The following is a 20,381-nucleotide window of genomic DNA, read 5'->3' on the forward strand; positions in this document are numbered from 1 at the left end:
TTGGCTAAAGGGGAACCCATGAAACGTAGGGGATATCATATATTAAAGCAATGCGTGAGCCATAATATTTGGTATCCCCATTGTAAATTATGTTGGAAAGCAAAAGTAAGGCTACTATTTGCCATAGAAATGCTGTGCTCATCCATCCAACATAAGATCATGTCAAATTGAATACTGGTAAGTTCTAACCCAGAAACACAGGGGATACCAAATATTATAGCCGGTATAGGCCATTATGTATGGGATCCCCAATGGGAACTAGATGTAAAATCTTGAGGAATGATGTAAAAAAATTGAAAAGTTACTGTAGTATGCTATCAAGTAAAACGCAACTTCAAGTGGTCAATGGCTACAGGGTAACCCATGAAATGTAGGGTATACAAGATATTACAGCAATGCGTGAGCCATAATATTCGGTATCCTCATTGTAAGCGATGTTGGAAAGCAAAGGGAAGCACACTATTTGCCATGGGAATACTGTGCCCATCCATCCAACATAAGACTATGTTAAATTGAATACTGTTAAGTTCTAACCCAAGAAACACAGGGGATGCCAAATATTATAGCCGGTATAGACCACTATATATGGTGTCCCCTAAGGGAACTGGACATACAATCTTGTGGAATGATGTAAGAATTGTGAAAAGATATTGTAATCTGCTATCAAATGAAAGACAACTTCAAGCGGTCAATGGCTAAAGGCTAACCCATAAAACGAAGGAGATACACGATCTCACAGCAATGTGTGAGCCATAATATTTGGTATTCCCATAGTAAAAGATGTTGCAAAGCGAAAGGAAGGTCGCTATTTGGCATAGAAGTACTATGCTCACCCATCCAACTTAAGACCATGTCTAATTGAATCCTGGTAAGTTCTCACCCAAGAAACACGGGGGATACCACATATTATAGCTGGTATAGGCCATTATATTTGGTATCCCTTAACCCCTTTGGACGCAGGGGTAATTCCCCTGCTGTTCTGGGGGGCGGGGGAGGCGCGCACAGCACCCCGGTGCTCGTGACGAGCTCAGCTCATCATGAGCCACGGTGGCTGTGTGCTCATGACGAGCTCAGCTCGTCACGGCCACACCCATTTTTATGGAACGCTCAGCACAGCGGGGGAATTAGCCCCACGTGCGAGCGTTGGAGCCGTTTTCAAATCTTGGACGTGTCCAGGATGTTTAAGGGGGTTAGGTAACCTCCCTTTCCAACATAGCAGCAATTAACTTAGATACATTAGAATTTTACTCTATAGCCATACTTTTAGCTGTGCGCCCTATTTCCCTGTTACCTAACTAGTTTGTTCACCCATTGCAAACAATGTTGGAAACCAAAAGGAAGGGTACTGTTTGGCATAGAAATACTGTGCTTACCCATCTAACATAAGACCATGCTAAATTGACTCCTGGCAAGTTCTAACCCAAAAAACACAGGGGATACAAGATATTATAGCTGGCATAGGCCGTTATATATGGTATCCCCAAAGGGAACAGGATGTAAAATTTTGTGGAATGATGTTAAAAATGTGAAAAGATACTATAATCAGCTATCAAAGAAAAGACACATTCAAGTGGTAAATGGCTAAAAGGTAACCCAGGTAACGTAGGAGACACATCATATTGCAGCAATGCGTGAGCCATAATATTTGGTATCCCCTTTGAAAAGGACATTGGAAAGCAAAAGGAAGGGCGCTATTTCCCATAGAAATACTGGGCTCAGCCATCCAACATAAGATCATGTCAATTTGAATACTGCTAATCTCTAACCCCAGAAACACAGGGGATACCAGATATAATAACCGGTATAAGCCAATATATTTGGTATCCCCTAAGGTAACCAGTTGCAAAATTGTGTGGAATGATGTAAAAAATCTGAACAGATACTGTAGTCAGCTATCAAATAAAAGGCTACTTCAAGTGGTCAATGGCTAAAGGGTAACCCATTAAACGTAGGGGATACGAGATATTACAGCAATGTGAGAGCCATATTTGGTATCCCCATTGAAAACGAAATTGGAAAGCAAAAGGAAGGGTGCTATTTGGCATACATATACTGTGCTCACCCGTCTAACATAAGACCATACCAAATCTAACATAAGACCATGCTAAATTGAATCCTGGCAAGTTCTAACCCAAAAAACACTGGGGATACAAGATGTTAAAGCTGGTATAGGCCATTATATATGGTATCCCCAAAGGGAACAGGATGTAAAATCTTGTGGAATGATGTTAAAAATGTGAAAAGATACTATAATCAGCTATCAAAGAAAAAAAAACTTCAAGTGGTCAATGGCTAAAAAGTAACCCATGAAACGTAGGAGACATAACATATTGCAGCAATGCGTGAGCCATAATATTTGGTATCCCCATTGAAAAGGACATTGGAAAGCTAAAGGAAGGGTGCTATTTCCCATGGAAATACTGGGCTCAGCCATCCAACATAAGATCATGTCAATTTGAATACTGCTAATCTCTAACCCCAGAAACACAGGGGATACCAGATATAAGAACCGGTATAAGCCAATATATTTGGTATCCCCTAAGGTAACCGGTCGTACAATCTTGTGTAATGATGTAAAAAATGTAAAAAGATACTATCTTCTGCTATCATACAAAAGGCAATTTCAAGTGGTCAATGGCTAATGGCTAACAAAAGAAACGCAGGGGTTGCAAGATATTACAGCAATGTCTGAGCCATTATATTTGGTGTCCCCATTGTAAAAGATGTTGGAAAGCAAAAGGAATGGTGCTATATGGCATAGAAATACTGTGCTCACCCATAGCACATAAGACCATGTCAAATTGAATACTGGCAAGTTCGAACCCCAGAAATACAAGGGATACCAAAAATTATAGACATTAAAGGCCATTATATATGGTATCCCCATAGAGAACCTGACGTGCAATCTTGTGGAATAATGTAAAAAATGTGAAAAGATACTTTAGTCTCTTATCAAAGAAAAGACAACTTTAAGTGGTCAATGGCTAAAGGGAACCAATGAAACGTAGGGGATACGAGATATTACAGCAATGCGTGAGCCATAATATTTGGTATCCCGTTTGTGAACAATGTTGGAGAGCAAAAGGAATGGTGCCCTTCGCCATAGAAATACTGGGTTCATTCATCCAACATAGGACCATGTCAAATTGAATACTGGTAAGTTCTAACCCCAGAAACACCAGGGACACTAGATATAATAGCCGGTATAGGCCATTATATTTGATATCCCCTAAGCGAACTGGACGTAAAATCTTGTAGAAAGATTTAAAGAATCTGAAAAGATGCTGTAGTCTGCTTTCAAATAAAAGGCAACTTCAAGTCTCCATTGGTTAATGGGTAACGCATAAAAGTAGGGGATACGAGGTATTGTAGCAATGCGTGAGCCATAATATTTGTTATCCCCATTGTAAACAAAGATGGAAACCCAACAGGAAGGGTACTATTTGGCATAGAAATACTGTGCTCACCCATCTAACATAAGACAATGCTAAATCGAATCCTGGCAAGTTCTAACCCAAGAAACACAGGGGATACCAGCTATTATAGCTGGTATAGGCCGTTATATATGGTATCCCCAAAGGGAACAGGATGTAAAATCTTATGGAATGATGATAAAAATGTGAAAAGATACTATAATCAGCTATCAAATAAAAGAAACATTCAAGTGGTCAATGGCTAAGAGGTAACCCATGAAACATAGGAGACACAACATATTGCAGCAATGCGTGAACCATAATATTTGGTATCCCCTTTCAAAAGGATATTGGAAAGCAAAAGGAAGGGCGCTATTTCCCATAGAAATACTGGGCTCAGCCATCCAACATAAGATCATGTCAATTTGAATACTGCTAATCTCTAACCCCAGAAACACAGGGGATACCAGATATAATAACCGGTATAAGCCAATATATTTGGTATCCCCTAAGGTAACCGGTTGCAAAATTGTGTGGAATGATGTAAAAAATCTGAACAGATACTGTAGTCAGCTATCAAATAAAAGGCTACTTCAAGTAGTCAATGACTAAAGGGTAACCCACTAAACTTAGGGGATACAAGATATTACAGCAATGTGTGAGCCATATTTGGTATCCCCATTGAAAACGACATTGGAAAGCAAAAGGAAGGGTGCTATTTGGCATACATATACTGTGCTCACCCGAATAACATAAGACCATACCAAACCTAACATAAGACCATGCTAAATTGAATCCTGGCAAGTTCTAACCCAAAAAACACAGGGGATACAAGATATTATAGCTGGTATAGGCCGTTAAATATGGTATCCCCTGTAAGCGTTTTCACACTTTGTCCTTAAGCAACTGTATCGCAAGTATCAAAACAGTCATTGACAGTAGCACAATTAGCGTTATATTTACTCGTCAATTTGTTAAACAGTTTCAAGAATACTTGGTGAAAGATAACAAAGGATGCCGGGCATGGTCTTTGGAGTTTCGGAAGAACAGTCTTCGGTCTTTCTCTCGCTCTCTCTCCTGGGTCACTCTTCCTCATAGAACTCTCGTACCGACGTCTCCCAAAAGGCAAACAGAGGAACACTACCGTCACGAACTGTATATATTCTTAAAGCTTTATACGTGCACCCGTCACCAGGAACGTGGGATCACCGAGACTCGTGATATCTTTTATTTTTAGGAGGAAGGGTCAGATAGTGAGGAGTGGGGAAGGGAAAAAGAAAGTGCGTTTCACATGCAGCGTGCAACACTTTACTCATAGCACAAGCCCAGCAGTCCTGTGCCCTCCAACCTCCTCCTCCACCGTTCTCCCCACGTTACTTGCCTGGGGCTACGGTCCCTGGTGACAGTAGCAATGGGTATTGCGGTGTCCCGTTGCTTGGAGGGACAGCCGGATACGAGTGCGGTGTGTGTTGGGGAAACCTCCCGTAGGTCAGCTCCGCCGCTCTGCTTTGCCTCCTCCGTGTCTCCAGCCTCGGAACTCTCCTCCCCTGGTCTCCGCTTCTCGTTGTCCGATGCTCTGTCCTGCGTAGCTTCGCCTTCTTTCCTGCAGCCGTCCGTCGCAGCCTCGCCTCCTCCGGCTCTCCAATAACCAGGCGGCCCACAGCTGAGCCAACGGCTCTCTTTTAGCTTCTCTCCGGACACCTGCTCCTCCTTGGCGTTGCAGTCTAGACCGCTCACCTCTGCTAGTTGGAGTGGACCACTGAACACCATCTTGAAGTTCTCAGCGGATCGGGTGATGGAGTGCTCTCTATCACATCCCCAGAGGGAACAGGATGTAAAATCTAGTGGAATGATGTTAAAAATGTGAAAAGATACTATAATCAGCTATCAAAGAAAAGAAAACTTCAAGTGGTCAATGACTAAAAAGTAACCCATGAAATGTAGGAGACACAACATATTGCAGCAATGCGTGAGCCATAATATTTGGCTTCCCCATTGAAAAGGACATTGGAAAGCAAAAGGAAGGGTGCTATTTCCCATAGAAATACTGGGCTCAGCCATCCAACATAAGATCATGTCAACTTGAATACTGCTAATCTCTAACCCCAGAAACACAGGGGATACCAGATATAAGAACCGGTATAAGCCAATATATTTGGTATCCCCTAAGGTAACCGGTTGCAAAATTGTGTGGAATGATGTAAAAACTCTGAACAGATACTGTAGTCAGCTATCAAATAAAAGGCTACTTCAAGTGGTCAATGGCTAAAGGGTAACCCATTAAACTTAGGGGATACAAGATATTACAGCAATGTGTGAGCCATATTTGGTATCCCCATTGAAAACGACATTGGAAAGCAGGAGGAAGGGTGCTATTTGGCATACATATACTGTGCTCACCCGTCTAACATAAGACCATACCAAACCTAACATAAGACCATGCTAAATTGAATCCTGGCAAGTTCTAACCCAAAAAACACAGGGGATACAAATTATTATAGCTGGTATAGGCCGTTATATATGGTATCACTAAAGGGAACAGGATGTAAAATCTTGTGGAATGATGTTAAAAATGTGAAAGATACTATAATCAGCTATCAAAGAAAAGAAAACTTCAAGTGGTCAATGGCTAAAAAGTAACCCATGAAACGTAGGAGACACAACATATTGCAGCAATGCGTGAGCCATAATATTTGGTTTCCCCATTGAAAAGGACATTGGAAAGCAAAAGGAAGGGTGCTATTTCCCATAGAAATACTGGACTCAGCCACCCAACATAAGATCATGTCAATTTGAATACTGCTAATCTCTAACCCCAGAAAAACAGGGGATACCAGATATAAGAACCGGTATAAGCCAATATATTTGGTATCCCCGAAGGTAACCGGTCGTAAAATCTTGTCTAATGATGTAAAAAATGTGAAAAGATACTATCGTCTGCTATCATATAAAAGGCAATTTCAAGTGGTCAATGGCTAATGGCTAACAAAAGAAACGCAGGGGTTGCAAGATATTACAGCAATATCTGAGCCATTATATTTGGTGTCCCCATTGTAAAAGATGTTGGAAAGCAAAAGGAATGGTGCTATATGGCATAGAAATACTGTGCTCACCCATAGCACATAAGACCATGTCAAATTGAATACTGGCAAGTTCGAACCCCAGAAATACAAGGGATACCAAATATTATAGACATTAAAGGCCATTATGTATGGTATCCCAATAGAAAACCTGACGTGCAATCTTGTGGAATAATGTGAAAAATGGGAAAAGATACTTTAGTCTCTTATCAAAGAAAAGACAACTTTAAGTGGTCAATGGCTAAAGAGAACCAATGAAACGTAGGGGATACGAGATATTACAGCAATGCGTGAGCCATAATATTTGGTATCCCGTTTGTAAACAATGTTGGAGAGCAAAAGGAATGGTGCCCTTTGCCATAGAAATACTGGGTTCATTCATCCAACATAGGACCATGGCAAATTGAATACTGGTAAGTTCTAACCCCAGAAACACCAGAGATACCAGATATAATAGCCGGTATAGGGCATTATATTTGGTATCCCCTAAGCGAACTGGACGTAAAATCTTGTAGAAAGATTTAAAGAATCTGAAAAGATGCTGTGGTCTGCTTTGAAATAAAAGGCAACTTCAAGTCTCCATTGGTTAATGGGTAACGCATGAAAGTAGGGGATACAAGGTATTGTAGCAATGCATGAGCCATAATATTTGGTATCCCCATTGTAAACAAAGTTGGAAACCAAAAGGAAGGGTGCTATTTGGCATAGAAATACTGTGCTCACCCATCTAACATAAGACCATGCTAAATCGAATCCTGGCAAGTTCTAACCCAAGAAACACAGGGAATACCAGATATTATAGCTGGTATAGGCCGTTATATATGGTATCCCCAAAGGGAACAGGATGTAAAATCTTGTGGAGTGATGTTAAATATGTGAAAAGATACTATAATCAGCTATCAAAGAAAAGAAACATTCAAGTGGTCAATGGCTAAAAGGTAACCCTTGAAACGTAGGAGACACATCATATTGCAGCAATGCGTGAGCCATAATATTTGGTATCCCCTTTGAAAAGGACATTGGAAAGCAAAAGGAAGGGCGCTATTTCACTTAGAAATACTGGGCTCAGCCATCCAACATAAGATCATGTCAATTTGAATACTGCTAATCTCTAACCCCAGAAACACAGGGGATACCAGATATAATAACCGGTATAAGCCAATATATTTGGTATCCCCTAAGGTAACCGGTTGCAAAATTGTGTGGAATGATGTAAAAAATCTGAACAGATACTGTAGTCAGCTATCAAATAAAAGGCTACTTCAAGTGGTCAATGGCTAAAGGGTAACCCATTAAACTTAGGGGATACGAGATATTACAGCAACGTGTGAGCCATATTTGGTATCCCCATTGAAAACGACATTGGAAAGCAAAAGGAAGGGTGCTATTTGGCATACATATACTGTGCTCACCCGTCTAACATAAGACCATACTAAACCTAATCCTGGTAAAATCTAACACAAGAAACACATGGGATACCAATATTATAGCAGTTATAGGCCATTATATATGGTATCCCCTAAGAGAACGACGTACACTATTGTGGAATTATGTAAAAAGTTTGAAAATATACTGCAGTCTGCTATCATGTAAATGGCAACTTCAAATGGTCAATGGCTATTGGGTAACAAATGAAATGCAGGGGATGAAGAAATTACAGCAATGCGTGAGCCATAATATTTGGTATCCCCATTGTAAAAGATCTTGGAAAGCAAATGGAATGGTCAAATTGAATACTTTTATGTTCGAACCCTTGACACACAGGGGATACCAAATATTATAGCCGCTATAGGCCATTATATATGGTATCCCCATTGTGATACTGTGCTCACTCACCTAACATAAGACCATGCCAAATCGAATCCTGGCAAGTTATAACCCAAGAAACATAGGGGATTCTAGATGTTATAGCTGGTATAGGCTATTATATATGGTATCCCCAAATGGAACCAGTAGTAAAATCTTGTGGAATGGTGTACAAAATGGGAAAATATACTGTAGTCTCTTATCAAAGAAAAGACAACTTTAAAATGTCAACGGCTAAAGGGTAACCATTGAAACGTAGGGGATACAAGTTACTACAGCAATGCCTGAGTCATAATATTTGGTATCCCCATTTTTAACACCTTGGCTGCTAATGGTTTTCCCCTCCTGTGCTAACATTCCTTGAATCCCTTTATTCATGACGAGCTCAGCTCGTCATAAGCACAGCTCAACCGTGCCTCATGACGAGCTGAGCTCGTCATGAGCAGCGAAGGGGTTAAACGATGTTGGAAAGCAAAAGGAATGGTGCTATTTGGCTTAGAAATAATGTGCTCCCCCATAGCACATAAGACCATGTCAAATTGAATACTGGTAAGTTCTAACACCAGAAACACTGGGGATACCAAATATTATAGCCAGTATAGGCCACTATATATGTTATCCCCATAGAGAACCTGACGTACAATCTTGTGGAATAACGTAAAAAATTTGAAAAGATACTGTAGTCTCTTATCAAGGAAAAGACAACTTTAAGTGGTCAATGATTAAAGGGTAACCAATGAAAGGTAGGGGATACAAGATATTATAGCAATGCGTGAGCCATAATATTTGGCATCCCCTTTGTAACAATGTTGGAAAGCAAAAGGAAGGGTGCTCTTTGCCATAGAAATATTGGGCTCATACATTTAACATAAGACTATGTCAAATTGCAAACTGGTAAGTTCTAACGCCAGAAACACAGGGGATACCAGATATAATAACCGGTATAAGCCATTATATTTGGTATCCCCTAAGCGAACCAGACGTAAAATCTTGAGGAAAGATTTTAAAACCTGAAAAGATGCTGTAGTCTGCTTTCAAATAAAAGGCATCTTCAAGTCTCCAATGGTTAATGGGTAACTCATGAAAGGTAGGGGATACGAGGTATTGCAGAAATGTGTGAGCCATAATGTTTGGTATCCCCATTGTAAACAATTTTGGAAAGCAAAAGGAAGGGTACTATTTGGCATAGAAATACTGTGCAAGAAATACCTGGCAAGTTCTAACCCAAGAAACAAAGGGGATACTAGATATTATAGCTGGTGTAGGCCATTATATATGGTATCTCCAAAGGGAACGGGATGTAAAATCTTGTGGAATGATGTAAAAAATGTGAAAAGATACCACAGTCTGCTATCATATAAAAGGCAAATTCAAGTGTAACCCTGGGCGTAGTTCGCGTAGTAGCACTACGTGTAGCTAAGCGAAGTGCACTTTGCACTATGCAAGCTATGTGAACTGCGTAGTGCACTGTGCAAAATGCTGTTCGCACTGATTGCACAGTGCCGGATGCTTGTCCGCACTGTACAATCATTGCAAACGGCATCTTGCACAGTGCAAGCGGTCGTTTTCTGCCGCTTGAGTAGATTTGTACTAGAGCTGCAGTTTTCTCAACGCGACTGGTAGTTTCTCATCGCGAGCGGTCGCGAGCATACGTGACCACTCGTAATGAGAAACCTGACCTCCCCACATTGAGAATCTCACCGGGAGGTTTATTTTCCACGCTTGCGATCGGCAACTTGATGTTGCTGAACGCATTTTTGCAATGAATGAGCCATAATATTTGGTGTCTCCTTACTAAGAAATGTTAGAAAACTGAAGGAATTGTGCCAGTTTTGCAGAGAAACACTGTGCTCCCCAAGCCAACATAAGACCATGTCCAAATGAAGCCCGGAATTTTTTATCCCCCAAAACCTACGGGATACTAAATATTATAGTCTGTATGGGTGATTATATTTGGTATCCCCAAAATGAATTTGATGTGAAAGCTTGTGAAATGCATTCAAAAGTACTAAAATTCACTCTAATCTGCACTCAAATAAGAGGCCATTACAACTTGTTAATTGCTGAAAGGTAAACCTTGGAAAGTAGGAGATACCACATATTATAGCAAAACGTGAACTGTGATACTTGGTGTCCATATAGAAAGAGACTCTGAAATACACAAAAAATGCTGCGATATGGCTGAAAACACTCTGTTCACCCTGCCAACTTAAGGACGTGTCAAATGTTGTCCTAGTAAGCTTTAACTCTAATAGCATATGAAATAGCAAAGATTACAGCCCTTATTACCCATTATATTTGATATCCCCCAAAGGAACAGAAGGTGGAAGCGTTTGTTATGCAATTACAAGTGCATGTTCCATAATGTTCAGTATCCCTGTTGAAAGAGACAGTGCAAATTATAAACAAGGGTGTGATGTGTCAGAAAAGCACTTCAGGACCATGTCAAATCCTAGTACGTTTTAACCCAAGAAACAGGGGATACCAAATATTATAAGCCATATGAGCCATTATATTTTGTAATCCCTAATGAAACCAGAAGTGAAAAGCTTGTGAAATGGTATCAAAAGTGCTAAAAGATACTGTAAGCTGCAATCAAATAAAAAGCCATTTCAGTTCATTAATAACTAAAAGGTAAGCCTTGAAATGTAGGGGATAGAAGCAAAAGAAATAAATGGGCCACAATATTTGGTGTCCCTGTAGAAGAAGATGTTGGAAAACACAAAAAAGTGTGTGACTTGGCAGAAAAATACAGTAGTCAACAGGCCAATATAAAACTGTTTCAAATCTCATCAAGGTAAGCGTTTACTTGTTCTTTTTTTATTGATAAAGGTTGGCGACCTACAATTATACAACAGTGACACATGTGATTAGCAAATTACATACATCAGCATGCAAGTTACGGAGGTTGAAATAACAGATATTTCAAATAGTTACGCCGCTGTCCACATTTCTACGCATTTCCAGGTCCACCATGGGTGATACACAGATCTCTACCCTGTAAATGTTACATTTCGACCATTTTTATCCCATTTCTTCGGGCACCCCCTGGTTACAAACACCTCCTTATTCGCAATCATACACCTACCCAATTATTTCAGCCATACCGATACAGCAGGCGGTGCCGCGCCACCCCATCCCTTTGCCAGTTCTCTTTTAACAAACGTGTACCCAGCGTCACCAGTTGTTGTTTAATTTCAGTCAGGTCCGAGTCCGCCCATATGTTTAGCAGGCTCAGGCTGGACATCAGGTCTATCGTTTTTACCAGTGCCGACTGCATATGGTTTGTGGCTCTATCCCAGAGACTGCGTATCAGCGGGCACTTCCAAATCATGTTGTAGAAGGTAGCCGGCTGCTTGCAGCCCTTCAAGCATAAATCATCCTGCCTTGCCCCTGTTTTTGCTAGAGTTTTTCCCATCATATACGACCTATGGAGGATCCTGAGTTGTACCAGTCTAAATCTGAGCGTGATGGCTGCCTCCCTAGGTGATATAAGAGCCTCCCGCCAATCTTCTTCGATCAGCCCCAGGTCTCTCTCCCACTGCTCTTTGAGCTTGCCAAAACTATCCGGTATATTATTACTACGTTTTTTGTACATCAAGTATATTGCTTTAGACTGCAGAGGGCCATCAAGTAAGCGATCCTCCAGTGGCGACGAGTCTGGTATGTCCTTGCAGTTCAGGAAGGCCGCCTGTAAGGCATGCCTTATTTGTAGGTACCTAAATACCTTCCCCGGAGCCATCTGGTAACTCTTTCGGAGGGCTCAAAATTTGAGTATTGCCCCCTTCTTAACCAAGTCCTTCACTGCCGAGATGCCGATCATATCCCACATATCAAACCCTGGTTGATAGAATAGCATGCCTAGTTTCTGAGTGTACCACAAAGGTGTTGCCTTGGTGAGAACGCCAGCCCATCCCAGTTGTGAGTTTGCCAAATACCAAATTTGTATTGTGTGTTGTGTTGGACCAACAAATCTCTGTCTCTTGGTGCGGGAATACAGGGCGCCCAGATAGCCCGAGCGATCCATCTGGTATCTGTCCAGGGCGTAGTAGTATAGCCTGAGATCAGGCAATGCTATCCCCCCGTCGTACTGTTGTATTTCTATCTAGGACCCTAATTCGATATTCCCCGATTCATGCCCTTATGTGGTTATAATAAATAGTATCCTTATAAAGGCATAAGAATCATATCCATATTTAGTAATAGCCCATGCAGTCCAAAGCACGGCAAGGCTACTCTCATAGACTCCTAGAAAGCGCAACACGTTCTTTAAACAAACCAAGCCTCCAGCAGCCCGGGAATGCCCCCTGCTTTTGTTTTGATTTGCACAAGAACTCCTGGAGTCCAGAAAGAACTGTTAGTTCTTAGTGACGTCTTATGTCCAACCTTACGTCAAACCCGGCATCTTTCAGGTATAAATATACCAACGTTGCCTTAAGCAAACACACGGTGGTGGGGAGCAGAGCGACGTTCTACTTGTCCGAGAGCCCAGCTGTTGCCAGAGCCGAAGGAAGCCGCCCCTCCCTTTTTGATGCGCTGGAGAAGCTGCCTTTTCTCACGCCGAGAAATCCAGCTCCGGTGTTCCCAAGTCACCCTCGTGTGTTGCTGGGAGACGGAGTCCTGAGAAGCGAGATACAAGACCTCCTTCATTCTATAATCAAGGTACGGAGCTGATTAAAACCTTAGAGAGAATTCTTGATTCCGATACTTGGCAAAATCCTAACTTAACTTAAAACTGAAACTTACTTACTTCTTCCCACGTATTAGGCTTAGGTCAGGTACACCGGGGTAGGCGTATCTTCGAAGCATCAGTTGAGTTTGTTAGTCAATGTTTTTATGTATGTATATATTTTATCCATTTTAAAGTATCATATGGCTAAGAAACCATATCAATGCTTTTACAGTATTATTTCATAATACTACTTTTACTGTACGCACTTTACTTTATGATAAGTATTGCAATTGTGGCAATTCATTTCTCTTGCATGAGAAAGAGGACTGCTCAATAAAATAACACCTTTTATTGAAAACGCCCGTCTCTCTATTTCTCTGCACTCTGGTGAAATTAAGCATGCACGATTGACTGAGTGAAATAGCTGTCTATTGTTTTCACACGACTCTAGAGATACACTCTTTATTCTGAGGGAGCAAAGTTGTCATGTTTATGCGGTTGTCAGAAACTAATCCCTTCTTGTCTAAATCAGGACGGTTAACCCTTTCCTGAACATTCGAGAAAGTTTCTAGTGACCTCTGAGCTAGCTGGCAAAAACGAATTAAGTCTAACATAGTCAGTAGAGACCTACATGACCTCAGTCCTACGTCTACACTGCTGTTTATGTTATTCCAATGCGCAGAGCCTATTGGGAATATAGGAACTACAATACAGTACCATCCTTTTGTTCGTTTTTGAAGCGCTATTCTAGGGGCCTTACCATCCCTTAACAGTGTGTGTACCTCTCCCTCAACCGCTACAAAGTATGCATCTGGAATTCGGTGCAGGCAGTTTTGGAGGATATATAAAAATCATGGGAGTGCCAACATTTTAAAAAGGGCAGCACGGCCCACCAAAGACAGGGCAGCGACCTCCAATGTTTAACGTCTGCTCGCAGTCTGGACAGCGGGGTTGACAAATTATGGCTGTAAAAGAGGGCCGGATCTGATGTAACAAAGATTCCCAGGTATATGAAACCATCTACTGTGACCACTGGCGTGCAGTCCTAGGGGAGACGTGGGGTCTGCCCATGGAACAGGAACAACACAGACTTACCCCAGTTAATGGCATACCCCAAGTATTTCCGAAAATTTGTGAAGATAATAAGAACAGTATGTATGGACTTGTATGGGGGAGCATAAGCGTTTACTTTTTAAAAAAAATATTACAGCAGCGTACAGGTATCCTCCACAAGACCTGAATGTGAGGGTTCATTAAAAATACCAAATGTAGATAGACCTGCTGATAGACCATGCCAAATAAAATAAAAAATAAAAATTCAAATGGTCAATGGCTAAAAGGTAACCATTGAATAGAAGGGGATACAAGATACTATAGCAATGTGTAATCCATAGTATTTGGTATTCCTATAAAGCAGAGTGGAAGTTACTACGAAGGGTGTGACGTGACAGATACATACTCTGCTAAATTTGCCAACAAGTGAATAGCTTGTCATATTCTATGCCGGTAAGTGTTAACACTGGTTAGGTGCTACTAAATACAGCCAGTATGGGCCATTTTTTGGCACACTGCTAACTTAGCTTATATGGCCACGTTGTGTTATCTACTAATTTAGAATTTTTGCAAAATGTCAAATACTCAATGCTATAGTGCAAGGTAAGTGTGTGCTATAACCAGTGGCAACCAGGCTTGCCATTAAGTAACACGGCACGGCACCATCAGCAAACCGAATAGACAATGCATTCAACATCAAAAATCAACAAGAGATCTAGACTAATGATTTTTTTCTCATTGATTTTGTTTTTATTTTGAAATGTTTGCCTCAAATTCGTATGCACTTCTCTTGGCTCCTTAGAAAGTCATCTAGTACACCTGTGCCTGTAACAGTGCACAGGTGTACTATTGTACCTGTAGCTATTTTGTGTTTGACTTAGGTTTGCACTGCAGATGCCTGGAAAGTACTGATTCTCTTCAAGTTGTTGACTAATGCACTGTTGATGCCCGCAAAGCATATTCAATGTCCTTCTCATTTAGCCACATTACCACTTTACTTGCTATCACTTTTCACCTGTACTGTTAAACTTAAAAGAGAAACATTTCCAGTCCCAGAATGCAACATGGTGTAATTAAAAAGTGAAGACTGCAATCTCACATGACATACAGATACTTGATAATCGGGTTAAACTAGAAAAAAATATAATTTGCTTACATTTGCTATTTTGGAACAGCCAAGAGCTAGTAGGTGGAAACAAATTTGTGTAAAATTGTAAGTCCACATTGGTAAAAATCATGCCTCCATTTCCTTTATTAAGTATTAAAAAAATAGACACTTTTAAATGATTTATTCACATACATGCTGTTTTAGGTTTATATGTCAAAAGAAAACATACAGAATTGTATACATTTGCTTTTGGAGCTCTCGCCTAGGCAGAGCAAGCGCTGTGAATTTGAGATCTTTTGTTTTGCTTACCATTCATTGGCTTTATTGTGACTCTCTTTTGTTTGCTTTTTATTGGCAAGTAGGCTTCCTTTGTTTTTGCGTGTTTGTCCTTCCACTCGGGCATGGACACACTACTTGTATCCTTCCACTGATCATGATTTTTTATCCTTACTTTTTCTATGTGTTTAAGCGCTATACTAGAGTGCGACTTGTTCAGCTGGCTCCCTCATGTACTTCTCCCACTTAGGGTTCCTCGCTCATCCATGTTGCGTACCCACACTCCCTCCTTCCAGTGTTGTCCATGTTGTTGCTTACCCTACCCATCCAACTTCCTTTTGTTTTTGCCTGATACACCAAACTTCCCATCTGCCGTTGTTGCCCATGTTGTAGCTTCCTCTACCCACTCTCCTTCTTTCCTTCCTTCCTTCCTTCCTTCCATTGTTGCCAGTGTTGTTGATTGCTTGCTCCCTAAGGGGGTCTCGCTGCTGCACCAGTAGATAATCCCTGAAAGAGCCCCAAATATCCTTGGGCCTGGAGGTGGGGGGAGTGTTGTTGAGTATATGTCACTGTTTGTGGTGCAGGATGCCATGCTCCTCAGCCATGCTTTCACAGAGGGTGTTGTTTAATCCCCCCAATGTATGGCTACTTCCCTCTTGGCCAGGAGTAAGCTAATGGCCACAAACCTACGAGTTTCCTGTGGGAACTGGTTAACATAACCCAGCAGGGCGATCTCAGGTAGGGGGATCATTTGAACCTTGATCATGTCGCTCACCATCTTGTGTATAGCTACCCAGTATGAATGTATGTTCGGACAGGTCCAAGCGAGATGAGCGAAGTCTGCATTTGGAGCGCTGCATGTGGTGCAATGGTGTGACCTAGCAGAGTCTATCCTGTGGACTCTTGAGGGGGTCATATACATATACGGAGAAATGCTGACTCTCATGTTATAGCTGCTCCTGTGTGTGGACTCACACCGTCTGCTTTTTGATACTCACTAGTACAGAGATGCTGCTACCTAGTGTGTTGTCGTGTTCTGCTGCTCAGTGCTGATAGTGACGATGTGGAGTAAGAGTAAGTGGAGACCTTGTGCTCTCTCTCATGGGTGTAGACGGGGAAAAACTCCCTGCGCATTGACAGTCTGCCACACTTGACAGCCGCCCCAGCTTTTTGAATCATTACAGCGTGGCACATGTCCCTGCCATGATTGGACACAAACAGATTGCCATCCTGTGCCTTCCCACATGCGGATGCCTATTGAGAGCAGCATGTATGACATGAGCGATTTGTTGTTTATCCTGTCACTAGGTGGGCCCCATGGGCCCCGTCCACTCGCAGCGATGCCTTCCTGAAGAGCGGCAGGGGGATTTTGAAAAATACATTTTGGTGCCAGTCTTCAGTGTGCTGACACACTAGCACACAAGGTAGTACAAACAAAGCACTGTTAATAAGGCTGGGGGTCTGTATCGATGCGTGGTCTGAGAGGTGCCAACAGCCTCACTCACTCTATGCCTGCCAAGGAGCACACAGCGTGTAGCAAAGTAAAAACATACTTGTGCCCATCAGTTGCCGAGTCACTGGCCAATCATCCAAACACTCACTTTGTGGAATTGAATTAACTGTCGCTGACGGTGGCGTGCCGGAAGCATCACTTTTCAAAATACAACAGGGCAAGTTGCCACCCTCTGGATGCATCATCACTCTCAGCCTCAGTCTGAGCAAGGGGCAGTGCACAGCTGATTAGTCTCAGTGTTATTACTACTCTCCAGGGAGGATGTAATTATCAGTGGCGGCTCCTCATGGAAGTGCTGCAGGGTGGTGGGTGAGGTGTGGCAGGGGAAGGGTGGGGGTAGTAAACTCCAGCTTAAGGCCTAACGGAGTTCTGTTAATAAATAAATAAATAAATCCAACGATTTTCATTGCGAGCGCTGCATTGCATCGCTGCAAAGCACTCCCACGAGGAGCTGCCACTGGTAATTGTCAGTCAGTTTAACAGACTTAGCCATGGCATGTCACGTGGCTGAGTACCAGAGGCTCTGATTCATTGTGCACTGCAGTCTGAACCTGAGACTGCATTATTCCGTGTGATGACAATTTGTGTTCATTATTGTTGGTGAAGAAACTCAACCTTGAATGCGGCACTGTATAATGCCGGTACACTGGCAGCACAGTTTGCACAGCACTGCCAGCAGGCAGCCAGCTGCTTGCGCTTTTTCAATGGTCTGCTCCTATTCGCAGTTTCTTATGCCTAGCAGTCCGCTGTGTTAGGAGGTGCTATAAATGCATGATTAAGCATTTTAGTGTGGTGATGAGGACTTCCACGCTAATCTGCATTGGTCTAACCACTGATGCATGATACTTGGCAGAGCTGTACCTCCAGCCTGAAAAAATAAAAAGGTGCTTTAATTCCCAACCTCTCGACTGTCATGTTGCCCCTGACACCCATTCATCCCTCCCTCCTTGTATCCCCAACTTTCCCTCCTACCCCGCCAGCAATTTAAACAATCATTTACAATGCAATGGTTTCGCCTTTGGAAAAGTTTGAGCTATTGGCATTGTAAATGACAAAATTTGTATTTATTTGTTGGTTTTGAAAATAGATAAATAAATGGCATTGTCATTTACATTGCCATTAGCTTAATCTCTCACAAATGTGAGACCTATTGTACCCTACGGACGAGCTCAGCAGACAGCAATTACTACCACACACACACACACACCCAGAGCCACACAAACACATCCAGAGCCAGCCACACACACACACACCCAGAGCCAGCCACACACACACACCCAGAGCCAGCCACACACCCAGAGCCACAAACACACACACACCCACACACACACACACACCCAGAGCCACACACACCCAGAGCCACACACACCCAGAGCCACATACAGACACCCAGAGCCACACACACACACCAACTGAGGCCTGTTAAAACTTGGCTTGCAATTTTTAGGATTTTCTGAGGTTGTCACCTAACGGATAGAGCAGTCAACATCTAAGCTAGGGAACCGGCGGGACCTAATTACAACTTTGGCAGTCTTGGAGCGGGGCCACCATCACCAAAATCACCACCGACCAGCTCTTCACATCGCTTCACCAAAACCTCCATGCCAATTCATCGGACCCTAACCAAGCAGCCACCAACTTCACACAGTGGATCACCCACAGCGCTGACGAACTAGCACCCCTGAAAAACCTTCTAATCAAGCAAGGCAGCAAAAAGGCCCCCTGGTTCAACGATGACCTTAAAAAATCCAAGAAGTTCTGTCGTACTCTCGAGAAAACCTGGAGAAAAAACCCAACCAATGACAACCTAGGCTCCTTTAAGAACGCCACCCGCAAACACCATCGACTGATCCGATCCATCAAGAAATCTGCATTCAAGGATCGACTTGACAACAATGCCCAAAACAGCAAGGAACTATTCAACATCGTCAAAGAATTCACTAACCCCACTGCCGGCACAAACAACATTTCTCCCTCGCAAGACCTCTGCGACTCTCTATCCTCATTCTTCCACAACAAAATCGCTGAAATACATAACAGCTTCGGCAACCAGTCCTACGACATGCCCACTCCACCCATTTCCGAACCAACACCGCCCTCTAACATCCTTTACGCCTGGAACACAATCACCACCGAAGACACCATCCGCCTGATGAACTCCATCCTCCCAGGATCGCCTACCGACCCATGCCCCCACCACATTTTCAACAAAGCAGACTCCATCATCGCACCCCATCTCCGCGACGTCATCAACAGTTCTTTCAACTCCGCTACCTTCCCGGAAAGCTGGAAACATGCCGAACTCAGCGCCCTTCTGAAGAAACCCACAGCAGACCCCACTGAACTTAAGAACTACCGCCCCATCTCGCTCCTCCCATTCCCTGCCAAAGTCATTGAGAAAGCCGTCAATAATCAGCTCACCGCCTTCCTCGAATCCAACAAATCCCTCGACCCTTCACAATCTGGCTTCCGAGCCAAACACAGCACCGAAACCGCCCTCATCGCAGCAACAGACGACATCCGAACACTACTGGACAACGGAGAAACAGTTGCCCTCATCTTACTTGACCTCTCCGCAGCCTTCGACACAGTCTGTCATAACACCCTAATACAACGCCTCAGCAACATCGGAATACAAGGAATTGCTTTGGACTGGATCATCTCATTCCTCTCCGGAAGAACCCAGAGAGTTCGCCTTCCCCCTTCAAGTCAGAAGCCAAAGAAGTCATCTGTGGAGTACCACAAGGATCATCACTCTACCCACCCTCTTCAACGTCTACATGAGTCCCCTCACATCCATCGCGCGCCAACACAACCTCAACATCATCTCCTACGCAGACGACACCCAGCTGATCCTCTCCCTCACCAAAGACCCGAACAGAGCCAAAACCAACCTACACGATGGAATGAAAGAAGTAGCCGAGTGGATGAAGAACAGCCGTTTAAAACTGAATTCGGACAAAACGGAAGTCCTCATCTTAGGGTCATCCCCCTCGGCCTGGGATGACTCTTGGTGGCCACCAGCCCTGGGAACCGCACCCATTCCAACGGATCATGCACGTAACCTGGGCTTCATCCTGGACTCCTCCCTCTCGATGACCAGACAAGCCAATGCCGTCACATCATCCTGCTTCAACATCCTACGCATGCTCAAAAAAGTCTTCCGCTGGATCCCCACTGAAACAAGAAAGACGGTCACCCACGCACTGGTCACCAGCCGACTGGATTACGGAAACACCCTTTACGCCGGAACCACAGCCAAACTACAGAAAAAACTCCAACGCATCCAAAACGCATCAGCAAGACTCGTATTGGACATCCCTCGGCAAGCTCACATTTCCGGTCACCTGAAAGATCTCCACTGGCTCCCCGTCAACAAGAGAATAATGTTCCGTCTCCTCACCCACGCACACAAAGCCCTCTATAACCTAGGACCCGAATGCCTCAACACGAGACTATC

Source organism: Lissotriton vulgaris, chromosome 8 (assembly GCF_964263255.1).
Source record: "Lissotriton vulgaris chromosome 8, aLisVul1.2, whole genome shotgun sequence".
NCBI lineage: Eukaryota > Metazoa > Chordata > Amphibia > Caudata > Salamandridae > Lissotriton > Lissotriton vulgaris.